The following is an 18,640-nucleotide window of genomic DNA, read 5'->3' on the forward strand; positions in this document are numbered from 1 at the left end:
AGGCAAGTGAATGCGCAACAAAGGATCTCTAACCTTTGAACTGTTTGAGGGAGAATATTATATGATATGATTAAGAATCTCTGGCCAGAGTATGAATGAGATTTAGGAAGTCGTTCCAAATCACATTCAAGGTAATCATATAAGTAAATGATCACATTGAATAGTAGACATGAATAAACTATCGAACCAAACAATGTGGTCAAGAGTATTGTATTAGAGAAAGATCGTATTGCATTGGAATCCTAAACTGAATAGGTTCACCACCTCTTCTTATTAGCTTGGGTAGCCATGACATACTGCTAGGTGTCACTCATGGTTTGTGGAAAACCCTAAAGGTGTATAATCACTAAAGGGAGAATTGAAAGTAAGTTTCAATTCACAATCGATTTGAAGAGTTCTAATCGCCCATTGCCTTGCTAAAAGAAACCTAATGGATCGCTCACCGTGTAAGGTAATGATTGAAGGATATAACGAAGATGAGTAAGGACAATGAAATAGTTTAATTGTGTATGGCAAGGATTAAATAAAATTAATTAATCTAGAATGAAAGGTTCGTTTTAGGCCTTAAGTTAGTTTTGGGTTTCGGGACACAAAAGGGTTTTGGTCCACAAGGCACATAAGGTTTAAGTTGTGTGACAACTAAAACAAAATAGGCAATTAACCCACTAAAAATAGGGAGCCCGGACATGCTTAGAGAGGGAGTGGGTTCTAGACTTATTACAAGTTTGCCACTCCATTGAAGGTAGGTATCAATGTGACTTTATAGCCTTTTCTTCCTTAGGGTTTTCTTGAAGAAATTGGAGAGAACAAAAGCTCTCTGATGGGTCAATTTCATATTGTATATTTTACTCTATTCTTATTATGTTTTGGTAATTATTTTGGTAGAATTTTGATACTTTGATTTATATTTTCAATACAGGACACCCGACTTCCTCTGGAGCAAAACATGATCAAACAGATGAATTTTGGAGTGATTCAAGTTGGAGGATGTTCGTGTGTCTCTCTTGGTGTGTTCTTAACAAAATTTGGGATTTTTCTACCAAGCGGTTATTTTCTGGCGATGGAATAAAGGAGCAGTGTGCAGTGCTGGAAAATGACATTTCTGGGCTTAAATTACGTTTTTAGAGCCCGAGAAGACCTATGATGGGTTCGTGGCCTTCTAGAGAAGTGTTCAGAATATTTCAAACATCAAATCCAGCTAAATTGGGCCAGTTTTGGTGCAGCTTAAGAGTCCGGAACGTGGCTGTCCCAATTTTAGGCGAATTTTACCATTTAATTTAGGGTTATGTTTCCTATTTTATTTTAGTTATCTTAGTTTCCTAGTTGAAATAAAGGACTTGGTTTTTAGGGTTTGTGGGATGGATAGCACATATATTGCTTTGCCGTCCACATTATTTCTCTACGCTTTTATTTTATGCAACTTTGGAGACAGAGAGTAATTGCTAGGGTTTTTGGAGATTTTCTACTTTAAGGTGTTTTCATTCCTTTTATTCTTAATAATATTTTTTATGATTTCAATTATGAATATGCATAACTAATTTCTTTTGCTAGGGTGAGGCCACACACCTTAGCAAGAATATGTAGTTTCTTTTCAATTTGCTTATGATTATATGCATGCAGGTTTTCAAGTTATTAATCACTGATTTAAACTATCTAATTATCTTGATGTTTGATCACCATTAGGATATTTAGAAAAGAAATTTGATGCAATTTTGGTCAGAGGTCGGTCCCTGAAATTGACAAAGGCTTCTTGTGATTAATATGTGCAAGTTCACTTAGGATGAATACCACGTCATAATGGTTGCATGGTTTTTCAAAAGGTTTCACATAACTTAATGAGTCATGGATGTTTAGATTTGATTTGAATACCATAGACGGATTGCATGTTTGATATACGCTCTATGTTGGGGTTCCAAGTAGGCATATATTAGGAAAACCTAACATTTGAAATATGCATGTATAGATTATAAGTAATTGAGAGAACTATATGGGATTGTTAAGGTGATGGCGGATCCTTAGTGTTTTTTTTTTTTAATTTGATTTCTCCAAAATAGTTTCCTTTTTCTTCATCATTAATATTGCAACTTAGTTTACTTTTATTAATTAAATTCATTTTTAATTTAAGTAGGTTATAAAATTAGTCATCTCAACTTTCTGCTTTACAATAATTAATTGGAAATTGGTTTGCTTCGATTTATTTAATAATTCCTGCGGAGAACGACATTGGGAGATCCGTTTATACTACAATAATCTTGTCATTCTTGCAAGTATTATAGGAGATTTTTAGCCCGTTGCCTATCAAGAAAATGGCGCCGTTGCCGGGGATTATTTAATATAATTCTTTCTAATCAGATTTTCAGGTAGTTATTGCTGTTTATACATATAAAAAAAATTAATGTTCATTTTTATTTTATTTTTACAGATTACAGCAATACAACAGTACAACAATGCAGATTTTAACAATCTGTGCATGGTCAGTACACGATCAGTAGTGCAAAAATTATTTCCATCTGATCCAGAACCTAAGCAGATTTTAAGGAGACGCATGGAGCAAAATTTACAGTGGATTCCTTCACTGTAGGGGACTTTTTTGCAATCTTTATTTTCTGGGGATCTACACAGTACGGAAACAATGGCTTTTGTTATTCCAGAGGTTGGTCAACCCTTGGGGGATTCATTAACAGCTCATGCCACAAACATACAAAGTTGCATTACTTATCCAGAAGTGGAGGAATGGTCTATCTTCGAAATAAAGCAGCACATGTTGAATATTCTACCTACATTTCATGGGTTTTCAACCGACGATCCTAACATGCACATTGCAGAATTTTTCATGGGATGTAAGAATATTTTGGTGAGAGGATTTTCAGCCGAATCTATTAAGCTCTGTTTATTTGCTTACACTTTGAAAGATCAAGCAAGGAGATGGCTCCTCACTCTTCCATCTGGAAGCATTAGCACTTGGAACCAACTCAGTGAAAAATTATTCAACAAGTTATTATCCAACCTCAAAGACTCTTGACATGAGAACTCAAATTTTATCTTTTGCCCAAAAACCAAATGAAGAGTTTCATGAGGCGTGGGAACGGTTCAAAGAGTTGATTAGAAAATGTCCACATTCAGGTATTAATAGTACTGATCAAATGCATATATTTTTCAGAGGGTTAAATATGACAACAAAAACTCTTATCAAGCAGAGGTTCGTACAAGGATAAAAATGCACAAGAGGCGTGTTTATTATTTGAAAAAATGGCAGCAGATACACAACAATGGGCAGTTGAGCAGCCACAATCTAGGTTTTTTTTTGAGATGTCTAATAGCTCTCCATATGTTACAACACAAATTGAAAAAAAATGAAGAAAAGGCCTGATGCAAAATTTGATATGTTACAAAGAATTCCAAATTTGCAGGTTGCTATACAACAACCATTAGAAGCTGCCTGCAGCATTTGCAGCATGACAACCCATGATTTTTTGAGCTGTCCACATATAGATGCTTGTTCAGAGTTTACAGCGGAACAAGTTAATGCATTTAATAATTTTCAGCGTCCAAGAAACGACCCGTATTCAAATTTTTACAACTTGGGTCGGAGAGATCATCCTAGTTTAAAGTGGGATAGGGATTAGCATGCAAAGCCACAATTTCAACAGCAGGTACATCAACCTGTTGCACCTAAAACAGCTTGGGAAATTGCAATTGAAAAATTAGCAACTACTACAAATGCAAGATTTGAACAGACGAATCAAGAAATCTAAAATATGCATGCAACAATGAAAAATATGGAACAACAAATTTGGCAGATTGCATTGCAGGTTTCAGAAAGATTACCGGGTACATTTCCTAGTCAAACAGTACTTAATCCAAGAGGACAAGAAGAATACAACGCTATACAGACTTTACGGTCTGGCAAAAGTTATGACAACAGACATGAAAATTACGCTGGAAATTCATGGGCAGCACCACAGCCGCAAATAGATTCGGGAAATTTTGCAAAATCTGATATTTTTGTAGATTTTGGGCAGCCACAAGACAAATCCAAAAATACAGCATAAGCTACCACAAAAACTACATAACATGTTTATGTGCCTCCAATGCCTATCCAGAAAGGTTGAAGCTTAAAGATAAAGATCAACAATTGACAGATTTTATGAAGACTTTGGCTAAAGTTCAAATTAATCTACCATTAATTGATGCAATCAAGAACATTCCATCTTATGCCAAGTTTTTGAAGGATGTTTGCACAAAGAAAAAAAAGCTTGTGGATTCTGAAAAAGTGATTCTAACGGAACAGTGCAACGCAGTCTTATTGCATAAATTGCCTTCAAAGAAGAAAGATCCAGTGACTTTTACTATCTCTTGCACCATTGGAAATTGTGATTTCAGTAGTGCTTTAATTGATTTAGGTGCCAGTGTAAACTTAATGCCTTATTCAGTTTTTAAATGTTTAGGTGAAGGTGAGCTAAAACCAACCTCCAGCATTATTCAATTCGCTGACCGTTCAATTACCTACCCTAGAGGAGTCATTGAAGATGTTATTGTGAAGGTTGACAATTTATATTTACCAGCTGATTTTATGGTGTTGGACATGGATGAGGATTTGACAACACCCATCATTTTGGGCTGCCTATTTCTGGCAACAGCCCGGACTCATATTGATGTTGAAGCCGGAACTCTAACATTCTGGGTTGAAGATCAAACGGTTGTGTTTAGGTTGTTTGAAGCCACCACACATCTAGGTGATAAACAATAATGCATGTGTGTTGATGCATTAGATGGTTTACCTCAGGTCAAATTTATGAGCAGATTATCAACTGACCATCCGTCTATAAAGCCTCCGAATTTGACTCGTGATTGCATAAGTCCTAAACCATAGCAGCAATGGGTTTTGCATGATGACCAACTGATTAACATTAAGAAAAAACTTGAAAATTTGCCAGGCAGCCCAAATTTTAAGAAAATACAGCCTGGTAGAAAGGTGTGGTTGTTAAGTTCAGATTTCAAGTCTTTTCCAGGGAAACAGGAGTCTCGATGGAAATGCCATTTTCTAGTTAGTAAAGTTTTTCAAAATGGTAACGTGGACATCAAGGCTGAGGGCAAAGATTGCGCATTTAAGGTTACCAAACATCAACTTAAACCATGCATAGGGAAATTGGGTGCATGTCAATTTATAAATTCTGACTTTTACCAAAATAACAAGTTTATTTCTATCATCCTAACATAGTGTAAGGATCTAGAACGTGGTTGTCCAGATTTTAGGCGAATTTTACCATTTAATTTAGGGTTATGTTTCCTATTTTATTTTTGTTATCTTAGTTTCCTAGTTGAAACAAAGGACTTGGTTTTTAGGGTTTGTGGGATGGATAGCAACATATATTGCTTTGCCGTCCATAGTATTTCTCTACGTTTTTCTTTTATGCAACTTTGGAGACAGAGAGTAATTGCTCAGGTTCTTGGAGATTTTCTACTTTAAGGTGTTTTCATTCCTTTTATTCTTAATAATATTTTCTATGATTTCAATTATGAATATGCGTAACTAATTCCTTTTGCTAGGGTGAGGCCATGCACCTTAGCAAGAATATGTAGTTTCTTTTCAATTTGCTTATGATGTATTAATCACTGATTTAAAGTATCTAATTATCTTAATGCTTGATCACCATTAGGATATTTAGAAAAATAATTTAATGCAATTTTGGTCGGAGGTCGGTCCTTTAAATTGACGAAAGCTTCTTGTGATTAATATGTGCAAGTTTACTTAGGATGAATACCACGTCATAAGGGTTGCATGGTTTTTCAAAAGGTTTCACAGAACTTAATAAGTCATGCATGTTTAGATTTGATCTGAATACCACATATGGATTGCATGTTTGATATACGCTCTATGTTAGGGGTCCATGTAGGCATATATTAGGAAAACCTAACCTTCGAAGTAGGCATGTATAGATTATAAGTAATTGAGAGAACTATATAGGATTGATAAGGTGACAGCGGATCCCTAGTGTTTTTTTTAATTTGATTTCTCCAAAACTGTTTCCTTTTTCTTCATCTTCAATATTGCAGCTTAGGTTCCCTTGCTAGATCTGTTTATACTACAATAACCTTGTCATTCTTGCAAGTATTATAGGAGATTTTTAGCCCGTTTATGTGTGTAGTAATTTCCCTATCACTCTCCTTTTTCTCTCTAAGAGGCCGACCACCATGGGGGAATTTACTAGCATCTAATTCTTCCATGGTCACTCATCTTCTTCCTTAACCATCATTGGTGTCAAAACTTAGAGGTGTCGAAACTTAGAGGTCTCCAACTTTGGGGACTTTTGGAGAACCCAATTCTTCCATCCATATCCAAGAAGACATGGAGCCAAGAAGAAAAGTTCCTCCATCCAAATCCATGGAGCCAAGGAGCAAGGTGACAAAGGAAAGAAGGCCCTCACGTGGGTGATTAACCTTTGCTATGCAAAGAGGTGCTTCAAAGGTATAAAGTTTCTCAACTCACTTTGTTTTGAGTTGAGTCTTGGTTCACCATAACTACTAGGCCTTGAATTTCATGGGTAAAGTTTTATTTTTGAGTGGATACAAGCATGATTTCGCCTTTGAATTGTTAATAGCATGCATAGATGTTGCTCAAATGAACTAGTTTTCACAAATATTTCCTTCAAGTGGTATCAGAGCCTAGGTCTAGTAGTTGGTAAATCCTTTTGGGTTTTGTATTTTCATAGTTTATGATTTGAATGTTGTAATTGTTACAAGCTTTATTTTTGCTTCTTTGAATGTAATTTTTGTTAGAAAATTTGCCATCTCAAATGTTGTAGATGTAGTTCATAAGAGCATGAATTTTGGAGCTAAAATTTGGTGCCATGTTTTTGGGGAAATTCGGCCAAATCCAAAGGATGGATTTTTAGGTTCATGTTTGTTTTGTTAAAAGTGTTTTAAAGTGACTTTTGGAACCCCTAAGTACCCTAGTATAGTAATATGTTATTTCCCTTTACTTTGAGAGTTTTTGGGGTGTCTTTGGGTGAAAAATGTTCATGGAGCTCTTATGGGTTTTCATGAATGTTCTTCATTGTTCTTGATGTTCTTACCAAGAACAAAAAGGTTTGGTGTTTTGATTCAATGTGTTTGTTGTTTTTCATAAAGTTTTGGTTTGTTATTGATTGGTGATGGATGATTTTTGTTTTATTATTTGATAAATGCTACACCTTACCTATATCTTACAACCATACCAATCAAACTTTTCAATCATACCAATCAACTTTTCAACCCATACCTTTCACTTATTCAACACTCTTTAAGATTTTTTGAATTTTCAACAAAAACCAAACCCCACTCTCACCTACCAAAACCGGCCACCCTTATAATGGGAGTACTTTTGGGGCTTTTATGCAATTACATAAAGCTTTGATACTTTTGTGTATTTATACTTTGACCTGAAAGTTTACGTTTTTACGTAAAGGTCCAAAATCACTAAAGGACAAATTGTTTTACTCCTTTAATGAAGTTTTTGTGTTTGTTGAAATTTTTGGGTTCTAGTTGTAATTACATGAAGTAGTGGATTTTTGTGTTTTTACAAAGTGACCTCAAAAGTTTGTATTTTGCAATATAGCCCAAAAAGTTGAGGTTGTTACATTTTGGCCCAAATTAGTTGAGAACAAAATAGTTTTGTATCTTTAAATGAGAATTGGATTTTCATTTCATTTAGGTCCATCTAAATCAATTCTATGGATACAAAAGCCAAATGACAATGTTGCATTCAAGTTTAATTAGTTAAAGCGTTAATTAATTAAAGAAAGGGTGATTATAAACCTAAGCCTACGATAATTGAGCTATGTAAAATGCCGTCTCTCAAATTTGTTTAAACCATGGGAATATGTAGATTAGATTTTGGTTGTAATTTGATATGATCAAATGTTGTAAAAGAGCGTAAGCTCTTCTTTACTTTGAAGTACTCATTTTCTTGTTTTATTTGATATGCATGAAATTGGAGTAGTAGGGTCCAACACCCAATAAGAAAACACGCCTTAATATGATTAAATGCGTAACTAAAATCAGTCACCATCCCTAGACCGAGATCCAACACTAGGCTCGTGTTGGATCGAATCAAAGGTTCATAGTCATCCTAAGGCCTTATGGCAACTATATAGTCCATCAATGAATGCAAAGCTTATGTTAGTAGTACTATATATTCCTACTTTAAAAAATCGTTTTACAAGCATAGTGGGAGTATCGCCCCTAAAAACTACCAAGCCTACGTGGCACGTAGGTCGAGTAATTAATAAGCTAACTACATCATTCGGTTGTGTGTGGGGCGTGTCATAGGAGCATATTTATGCAACTGAGTGAGCTTGTTTCTTGGCATTTACTTAGTTTAATTCTAGTTATTTTAGTACTTTAAGCTATTTTCATGTGTTTGTAGGTTCAAATAACAAAGTTGGCAACAAAGTGCTATTTGGAGCACTTTGGAGCATTTTTGGGCCAAGATTGGATAGTGCAAGCATGGAGACATGAGGATGGACGTTTTTGAAGATTAGAAGGCTAGAAATCAGCATGTGTGTGTGCAAGTGTGTTGACCTACAACTACAAACACTTATCCACTACACCCATTACATCCACTCATTACCAAAACTACACCCATTACATCCACTCATTACCACAAACACTCATCCATTACACCCATTACATCCACTCATTACCATAAACACTCATCCACTACACCCATTACATCCACTCATTACCAAACATCCATCCACTACACCCATTACATCCACTCATTACCAAACACTCACCCACCACACCCATTACATCCACTAATTACCAATCATTCATCCACCACACCCATTACATCCACTCATTACCACAACACTCATCACTACCACCTTAATTAGATGGTGGTCCTCTCCCTATCCTATAAATACATCCACCCTTCACCATAACAAGGGGGAAGAAAACCAGAGAGAACACAATCCACCCATCCACCTTTCACCATAACTCACCTATATCCATCCACCACCATAATTTACCACTCATCCATCAAACCACACCTTGTGCCGCAACAAAGAGAAGAAGGAGGACCCTTGGTCGTGCTTGCCATTCAAGTTGGATTGTTGGAGCGTTTTTAGGTGTTTTCTTTCTTTTGTTGTCAATGTCTAAATTTGTTTATCTTTGCTTTGTAAGTATGAGGAACTAAACCCCCCTTAGCTAGGGGGAATTCGAAACCATGTTCATGCTTGCAAATGATTTGATTACCTTAAGTTATGATTTCATAAGTTGTGAATTCAATTTGTTTAACTGCTTGATTGACAACTTATTCGTGTATGTTTATTAAGAGTGCACACTTAGTTTGCATGCATGAATATGATGCTAGAGTATAAGGGAGTTTCACCTAATAGTTACAAACTTATATTCACAAGTAGTGGATGTCGCTTATAAACGATCGCGTTAAATAAATTCTTGGCAGGAGTTTCATGCTCATCATAGTAACGAATGCCTCGTCAATACTTATAGTTTTCATAATGCTTAATGATCTTTGATTGTATCTTTATTATACTATTCACGTAAAGAACTTTTGAAGAATGCTTGAATTGTTGTATGCGCTTTCCCATCCAATTCAATAACTTAAGGAGAACTTGAAGGTTAATTTAAGCGGACTTAATTAACCTGGGGTGTTGAGTTTCATGATTGATCGAAAGAACAAATGAAAATTGGTTTATGTGCAAGTATGTCATGTGTGGAGAAGAACCTCCTAGCTAGCCTTCCATCCATTCAATTTACTCAATTTCGTGCAGATTTCATTAGTTCTTTAATTTACTTGTTTTGTTTTCAATTTCATCAAAACCAAAACCCCCTTTACTTTAAAGTGTTTTATTAGTCAAAATCTGTTTTGATTTGTGTTTTTAGATGTCCCAAAAGTGTGTTAGAGTCCAAATTTGCCCAGTTTGTGTTTTTAGGCAGATTTGAGCGTTTTTAGCTTGTTTTGAGTCCTTTGAGTTTGTTTGAAGTTCTTTGAGTCTAGTTTAGTGTTTTTAACTTTGTTTATATGTTTTTAAGTCATTTTAGAGGTTTTAGCAAGCCCTCATAATCCCCGGTTTAGAACGATCCCTACTTGCATTTATACTACATTTTGACAACAAGAGGGTTTAATTTGTGTGTTAAGTTAATTTTCGCATCAGCGTGCCAACTCGACGGCCGAGCTCGTTCGGGGAGTAAAATTTGTTGATGTTGTGTTGAGCGCGCTGCTGACTTTTCGATATTGCGACTGCGGCCAAGGAAGGAACACTTCTCGGCCTTCGGGTTAGCCTGAAGACAAGGCTGCTAGTTCTGCAAAGTTCAATATGAAATTCGGCTTTCAGGGTACTGAATGTAGTAACCTGGTAACACCTCACTTTGTTGAGAAGGCTGATGAGATGACCTCTGCCAAATAGGACTCGAAAATCCTTCTTGACCGAGACTTGGATAGGTAACCAATCGGTCTCGAAGCAGTGCTGTTTAACCAAACTAAAGGTGCTTCGGGGTCAAATGGTTCTACGGCTATGGTGCTGTTTATCCAAACTGACGATGTTTGCCGGTTGCCTTCACATTGTTGTTTATCCAAACTGAAGATGTGTTGGCGGAAAAAGGAAAATAAAAATCTCAAGGTTGTTGAGAGGTTTCGCGTAAAGCAAGAGTTTGCACAGGACATTTTTGTGTGTTGAATTGGAGGGGGCTTTTATGTTGAATTGGAGGAAGCCATAGAATGCTCATTTTTTATTGTTTGTCTCATCAGTGCAAACCAATTACAGCAAAAAATGTAATCATTATCCTTCATCACCTTGCCATTTACCAAAAAATGTAATCATTATCCTCCATCACCTTTATATACGTGGATGCATTCTTCATTATCTGATTAGTCACAAAACTTGATAATCATCCTGCCATTCATGACAGTCATGCCATCTTTCCACGAAATTGCAGCAGTATTAAACCACACGACATCGTATCGCAACGACTTTATCACCAACTGTGCTCTCGATAATTCAATATATTATTAAGAGATAATTATTATGACAAAAATCACAAAATTATTCCCTAATAATAATTTAAATTATCTTGACTCAGTCATCTAATGGTTTAGAACTTCGTTCACTTAACAACTTCGATCATTCGGACCGATTGTGTAATTTTGGGTCCAAACAACTACTAAATCAATCACATGGACCAATAGTTGTAATAGGACCAAATTGTTTTAATAAGATTAAAATGTATGCTTATATATGATGAGACCTAAAACCCTCAACCAAACCATTATTAAGTTGACAAGCGTGAGAGTGCTTTGAACACTCTTTCAAGGCCTTCCACCGTGGTAGGCTCCAATCGTTTGTGACTCATACACCGACTTCACCCTATAATGGGGGAGTTCAAAGTATGTGCTTACACTCAGGAGGAGTTCTACATACATACGTGATGAAGTGAGGTAGGCAACGAGTTTAGCCAACATGATATAATTTTGAGGCTATGCTTGAACCCCTACACGAATTGGCATGGTGGGAATGACTTAACTAAGTGCAATGACGCCAACATGATATAATTCTGAGGCATCATTCTCTAAAGGTCAAACTAGATGGGTACTTACATGAGATGTAAATGAGTAAGTGTACTCTCTCATTATTATTAACACTAGCCAATATCATATAAATGTGAGGTGGGCCTGGTAATAGTGAGCCTCCCATACCCTACTAAGAGTTTCCTCCAAAACTCTCGAATTTCGATGAGAGATATGGAATTTGCCAAAAATAGTGGGTGGTGCTATTTGATTTAAAGACCCGGGTCAAATGGCTTAAAATCAATCAATTTATATTAGTTATGTATTTATTTACCCATATATTTGCAAATGTTATCCAAAACTTGACAAAGAAAAGCCGAAGACTTTAGTTTCCGAACTTGGTACCACGATTCCATAGATTGTCTTGAATAGATTGTATATGTACCTAAGTAGTCACATCCTCACAATATCCCTATTGATAATGTTTCATTGGAAGAACATGTTAGATAAGTCTATCATAAAAGAGGACAACACTTTTAGTGTCATAATTTTTCCATTACAAATCGTTGTATGAAGAAATAAGAGTTGCTTTGAACAACCCTAGTTAACGCAAACACTTGTGCTTGTTTCTTTGTCAAATGAACAAGGAACTTGAGAAGTAAGCACAAGGGCATGGACACTTTATGTGCCATGATTCTTCACTTACAAATTGTTGTATGAAGAAATGAGAGCTGCCTTGAACAATTCTTGAAAGTTTGTAATTATGTTTAGAACATAATAGTTGATTGACAAAAATAGTCCATCAACATGGACTTATGATGATTTTGAATCATTGAATGTTGAAGTGTTAAACCACTTCAAGATACGGAAACTAGGCAAGGACTTCACCTTTGTGTCCCTATCCAAATGGTTCACTAAGTTTATTGTAAACTATATAGTGAACATTAACCACACACTATCCAAATCGTTTGATATGTATAACACAATTGAAATAAGTTTCAAGAGAGATAGTGGGAGTTTAGGGACCATGACTATTGTAGTCAGTGGAGAAGTCAAATGAAGAAGGCGAAATAACTCTAAGGTAACAAACTTTCTTTATGAAAGGATGGATATTGGAAGGGGTATTTGCAAGAAATGTCTTGAAAGTGTCAAGAACACACCTTTCGAAGGTGTTGTAAATTGTTCTTAAATAAGTTCAAAATAGTTGGTTCTTCTACTTGAATGCTTGATTCCGTATTAGTAACTATGTTTTACAATAGTTGTAAAAGTGTGGCTAATAAGAAGTAGAAGATAAATGAGAGAAGAGAAAGTACTTCACATTTAGAACGTGAATAAAATATAAATATCCATTGTCTAGGCCAACTACTCAGCCATTTTCGAAATGAATTTAGAAGTGGTATCATCACTGATGACTAAGCTAATTGGCTCTAGTGCAAGTGGGAGATTGTTGGAAATGTCCCCTAAAGCCAATCATATGATGATACTTTACGAACATTTCACATGTTAAACTAATCTAGTTTAATATAAAAGAAAAATATTATTGTTTAAAGCCATCTCATATAAATGTTATATGCTTAAACGATAAGTCCAAGGAATATGTAATTGGGAGAATGTGATCTAAAGAAGTTAGATTCATGAGACCAATCTCTTTCGTATACATATCCTAAACGTTCCTGATCATAGGATTGCCAATTGGGCATTGACAGTCCGTTAAGATCAGTACGTGCTATGTCTTCTCTTAGGAAGAGTGATTGGTCTCGAGTCATTGGTGTGACTAACACCAAGAAAAGTACGTAGGTGCTCAATAAAGAATGAGTCTATTGAACGCGATCAACAAGGAGTTCTCATACTTATGTCACATGAGAACTCATTGTTGGGATAATGCAAAGTAGGCCTTTGACCTGAGGCATCATAGTTGTCTTGTGGTTAGGTCCTTGATCTTTGACTATGTCAAAGTCACTCTGTCAGAGGGTGTCCACGGCATGGTTGGGGTTAAGCCACTTAGCCATGGAGGCAAGTGAATGCACAACAAGGGATCTCTAACCTTCAAACTATTTGAGGGAGAATATTCTATGATATAATTAAGAATCTCTAGCTAGAGCATGAATGAGATTTAGGAAGTCGTTCCAAATCACATTCAAGGTAATCATATAAGTAAATGAATCACATTGGATTGTAGACATGAATAAACTATTAAACCAAACAATGTGGTCAAGAGTATTGTATTAGAGAAAGACCGTATTGCATTGGAATCCTAAACTGATTAGGTTATCCACCTCTTCTGATTAGCTTGGGTAGCCATGACATACTGTTAGGTGTTACTCATGGTTTATGGAAGCCCTAAAGGTGTATAATCAGTAAAGGGAGAATTGAAAGTATGTTTCAATTCACAATCGATTTAAAGAGTTCTAATCGCCCACTGCCTCGCTAAAAGGAACCTAATGGATTGCAAACCGTGTAAGGTAATGATTGAAGGATATAACAAAGATGAGTAAGGACAATTAAATAGTTTAATTGTATTGGGCAAGGATTAATTAAAAATTAATTAATATAGAACGAAAGGTTTGTTTTAGGCCTTAAGTTAGTTTTGGGTTTCGGGACACAAAAGGGTTTTGGTCCACAAGGCACATAAGGTTTAAGTTGTGTGAAAAATAGAGAGGCCGGCCATGCTTAGAGGGGGAACAGTAATAGTGATAGATTTATGAATAAGCTATGAACCTATCATAAAATAATAAAATATTCAATGTTAAAGGAAGCACTAACAACGGACTCGAAAGCTCTTGGTCATTAGTACAATTATTATCAAAGCCAATAAGACCAATTCCATCAGGAAGCACACTTTACCATACAAGACCATAATATTGAATTTAAAATCTCAAGCAAAGAAAAACCGAAACACACAGAAATTTAGTTGAAATTAGATATGATGATCAAAGACAAACCCGAATTCTTGCATCCCGGTTCTGGCCAGTCTCAAGCGACTGGGCCAATTCCCTCCTCATTTGCTTCACTTGTGCATCCTTCTTATTCTTCAATAGCTTCGTCTGCAAAATTGCAAGCTTCAATGCCGTTTTACTGCACTAAAAAGCCACCAAAATCCATCAATATAACAGTAATAACTTCAATAATTACACGATTTCCGATGATAAAAACTCAAAATTCTACCGTAGCTTAGTCAACCTTTGCAAATTCATCACACAATTGCAGAACTCTGTTCCAATTTCCTTTTTCTTCCCCTAGGATTCTCGGAAACCACATCGGCCGTTGAAAATTATAAAAAAAAAAAGAGAAAAAATTACCATTTGGTAGGCTTGAAGCTCATGTGAAAAAGAAAGAGAGAAATATTTGCTGGGGCTAAAACGTAGAAGTAGCCTTGCAGATGAGTGAAGAGAGAAGGAAAAATAGGGCCAATACTTCTCAAAGAGAGAAAATGAGAGAAGGCACAAGAGATAGAAGTGTGAAAAGTTTAACCATTGTAAAGGGTATTTTCGTAACTCAAATTTCAGAGAAAAAAAAAAAAAGCTTATGACGTTATCTTACACATGTATTAACTTTTGTCTATTCTTTTTTCCCAAAGAGAAGAATATTATTAGATACGAATTGAAATGTTTACATCATAAGCCAGAGCATTAAGCAACCACTCCGGTTCAAAGCAATCCCACGTATGACAGCCCCCCACACACGTGACATGATTTGCCACTAAATGCGCAGCTCCATTGCAGGCTCGAGGGGTGAAAAGAAAATCAACTGAACTTAATTGCTGCTTAATATGTTGAATGTCCCATAAAATGCCTTCCATAGCAGCCTCCGGTTGTAATACACCATTTAGCATGTCCACCAATACCTTAGAATCAGTTTCTAGTTGAACTATCCTAAAGCCTTTCTCCACACAAGCCAACAAAGCTGCTTTCATCGCTTCTGCTTCCGCCATCAAACTAGATTCACATAACACATTCCCCACTCCTTCAGCTCCTTTAAAAATGCTCGCAAAATCTCTAGCAACCCACCCAAATCCACTCCTTCCCGTTTTCTTATGCCAAGCTCTATCACAGTTGACTTTAATTGTTCAAAATGGAGGCTTCACTTCCTGGACCTCCCCCCTACTTGGCATTGGCGGCATGCTTGCTGCACTTGCTCTCGTCCACATTCCTCAAGCTCACTCCATTGGCACTGCAATAACTCCAAAGCAACTATGGGCTTCACGATGGTCTTCTAAAAAACCACAATGCTTCGACACTTCCAGATACGCCACAAACCACACACAACCCACCGCATAAGATTTTCCGCCTCCACCGCCTCACCATATTTCTTGCACAACCATTTCCAACATTCCAAAAAATCTCCACCCCCACCGATACCACATCCAGTTGTAGTCGAGAGCCAAACCAAAAAACTCGGGCAAATGGACATTTGAAAAATAAATGTACCTCTGTCTCCAATCGAACACCTCAGCGTTGCAAATTAGTTCGAACAACAAGAATATTTTTACAAGCTTTCCAAATAAAATGACGAAGCTTGGGAGGAACTTTCAAATGCCACAATGCCACCCATATAGTATCCTTGATATGATCCCCACTTGACTGTCCCGCACCCTTTCGTCTAAGCTCTCCATTCCAGTTCATCTCTTGAGCAACCATATACCTAGACTTAACGGAATACATCCCATTATGTGTAAAGTGCCAAATAATTCGATCAAGACACCCAAATGTACTAAGCGGCATACTTAAAATAATCCGAGCTTCCTCATTATTAAAACACCGTTCAATAATGTTCTTCCTCCATTTACCTTCGGGGGCCACCAACTCCTCAACCATTTGCAGCATATCCACTAGCCTTGAAATAGGGATCAAAGTAAGTAGAGTAGGCATCCAGGGGTCCTTCACAATCCGAGGGCTCCGACCATCCCTAACCCGCCATCGGATTCCCTATTTCAATATTTTCCACCCCTACAAGATACCTTTCCAACCCCACGAGGTACCTCGTCCCACTGGTGCATCCAAAAAAGACAAGGAAGGATAGTATTTCGCTCAAAGAACTTTAGCCACGAGAGAGTCTGGATTACAAATAAAACGCCACCCAACCTTCATAAGCATAAGCATGGCTAAGTTAAAGGAAATAATTTCCTTGAAACCAAGCCATCCAATTGCTTTCCCATTTTCCACTTTTCTCCAAGCCATCCAATGAACCCCCTTCTGCATTTACTGGTCCCTCCACCAAAATCGAGCAATTACTTGTTCAGTTTCCTTAGACAATTGAATGGGAAGTTGGAAACAAGACATTGTATAATTAGGTATAATAGCAGCTACACTTTCAAGGAGTACCTCTTTCCCAGCAACCGATAGAAACTGTTCTGCCCATTCATTAATTCTCTCGTCCAGCCTATTCCGTATATCCTCGAACACTTTCTTCTTCGAACCCCCACAATCCGCTTGGATACACATGAAGGAAATTTTTTGTCCTAGCTAAGAACAAGTATGAACATTTGAATACATATGCAAGCTATTAACACTTTAAAGTAGGCATGCATCCAAAAATCAATTCATAAAACCCATGACTTTCAAAGCCTAGTATATGGTGAACCAATAAACTCTTTAACAACATTAAAGAGAGGTAAAGATTTAGAGTTTCTTTACCCTTGAAGCTCATCCTTGTTTACACAAGGGATTCACCCAAGTGGAGGGCCTTCAAGTCACCTCCAAGCTCCTTGGATATTCCTTGTGATTTTCCTTCTTTTAGTGCTCCTTTGCTTCTTTGAGGATTTGAGGATTTGTTCTCCAAAACACCAAAAATTTGATGTCTCTAAGTCTCCACACCAAGGATGTATCTTGTGAAGATAATATGGATGACTTAGGGAAGAAGAGATTGCTAGATGTCCCTCCCCTAAGTAGCCGGCCTCTTTAGAGAAAAATGAGAGAAAGTGTTTCACCCAATTTCTTTAAGAAAACCCTAATGAGAAATAAAGCTATAAAGTTCCTTTTATACTTCATTTCATGTGAGTGGCAAACTTGTAATTAATCCAAGCTTGCCCATTCACCCTAATGGCCGGCCATATTAATGTTATTGGGCTATTTGCCCATTTTGTTTTAGTTGTCATACAACTTAAACATAATGGGTCTTTTGGACCAAAACGCTTTTGGGACCCGAAGCCCAAAACCAACTTAAAAGCCCAATACGAACCTTTCGTAAAATTAATTAACTAATTAATTAATCTTGACCATTCATCAATTAAACCATTTAATTGCTTATCCATTTCATTTAATTTCCTCACATACATCCTTACTCGGTGTACGATCCATTAGGTTCCAATTAGCGAGGTAGTGGGCGATTGTTACTCTTAACGATCGATTGTGAATTGAAACCACATTTCAATTCTCCCTTAATGATTAGTGTTTGCTAATCATTTAGGGCTTCCACAAACCATGAGTGACACCTAGCAGTATGTCATGGTTACCCAAGCTAAGTAGAATTGGTTGGAGAACCTATCCAGTTACAACTACAATGCAATACGGTCCTTCTCTAATACAATACTCTTAATCACATTGTTTAAGTGATAGTTTGTTTCATGTCTACTATCCAATGTGATACATATCTATATGATTCCCTTGAATATGATTTGGAACAAACTTCCTAAGTCTTATTCATATGCTTTGGCCAAAGACTTTAGAATCATATCTTAGAGTATTCTCCTTCCACCATGGAAGGTTAGAGATCCCTTATTGTGCATTCATATGCCTACACGACTAGATAGCTTGACCCCAACAATGCCGTGGACACTCCGATGGAATGCCGTTGACATGATCAAAGATCAAGGACCTAACCATTAGACATCTATGATGCCTCAGGTCAAATGACTACTTTGCATATTGCAACTTTAGAGTTCATACATGAAATGTATGTTCGAACTCTCTTTTGATCGTTGTTCAGTGTACTCGATTACTCTTTCGAGCACCTATGTGTTTGTCTTAGTGTCCAACACCAAATGACTTGAGACTAGTCATACTCAAGCTTGAGTTGACATAACACATACTAACCTTAGCGGATTGTCAATACCCAATTGGCAATCCTATGGCTAGGAACGTTTTAGGAATGAACATAAGAGAATGGTCTTGATAATCTAACTCACTTAGATCA

At 36.7% G+C, this 18,640-nt stretch overlaps 1 long non-coding RNA gene and 1 other non-coding gene across 2 annotated transcripts; both read right to left on the reverse strand.

Moving 5' to 3' along the window:
* Positions 1-3,020: 3,020 nt before the first annotated feature.
* LOC114825292 (small nucleolar RNA R71) lies at positions 3,021-3,125 on the reverse strand. The gene has a single exon (XR_003773934.2). It is a non-coding gene; the product is annotated as a small nucleolar RNA R71 (small nucleolar RNA).
* Positions 3,126-14,228: 11,103 nt separating this feature from the next.
* LOC139195907 (uncharacterized) lies at positions 14,229-14,940 on the reverse strand. Its single transcript, XR_011580985.1, has 2 exons — positions 14,690-14,940; positions 14,229-14,589 (listed from the first exon to the last, which is right to left on the reverse strand). It is a non-coding gene; the product is annotated as an uncharacterized lncRNA (long non-coding RNA).
* Positions 14,941-18,640: the final 3,700 nt, after the last annotated feature.

Source organism: Malus domestica, chromosome 05 (genome assembly GCF_042453785.1).
Source record: "Malus domestica chromosome 05, GDT2T_hap1".
Classification (NCBI taxonomy): domain Eukaryota; kingdom Viridiplantae; phylum Streptophyta; class Magnoliopsida; order Rosales; family Rosaceae; genus Malus; species Malus domestica.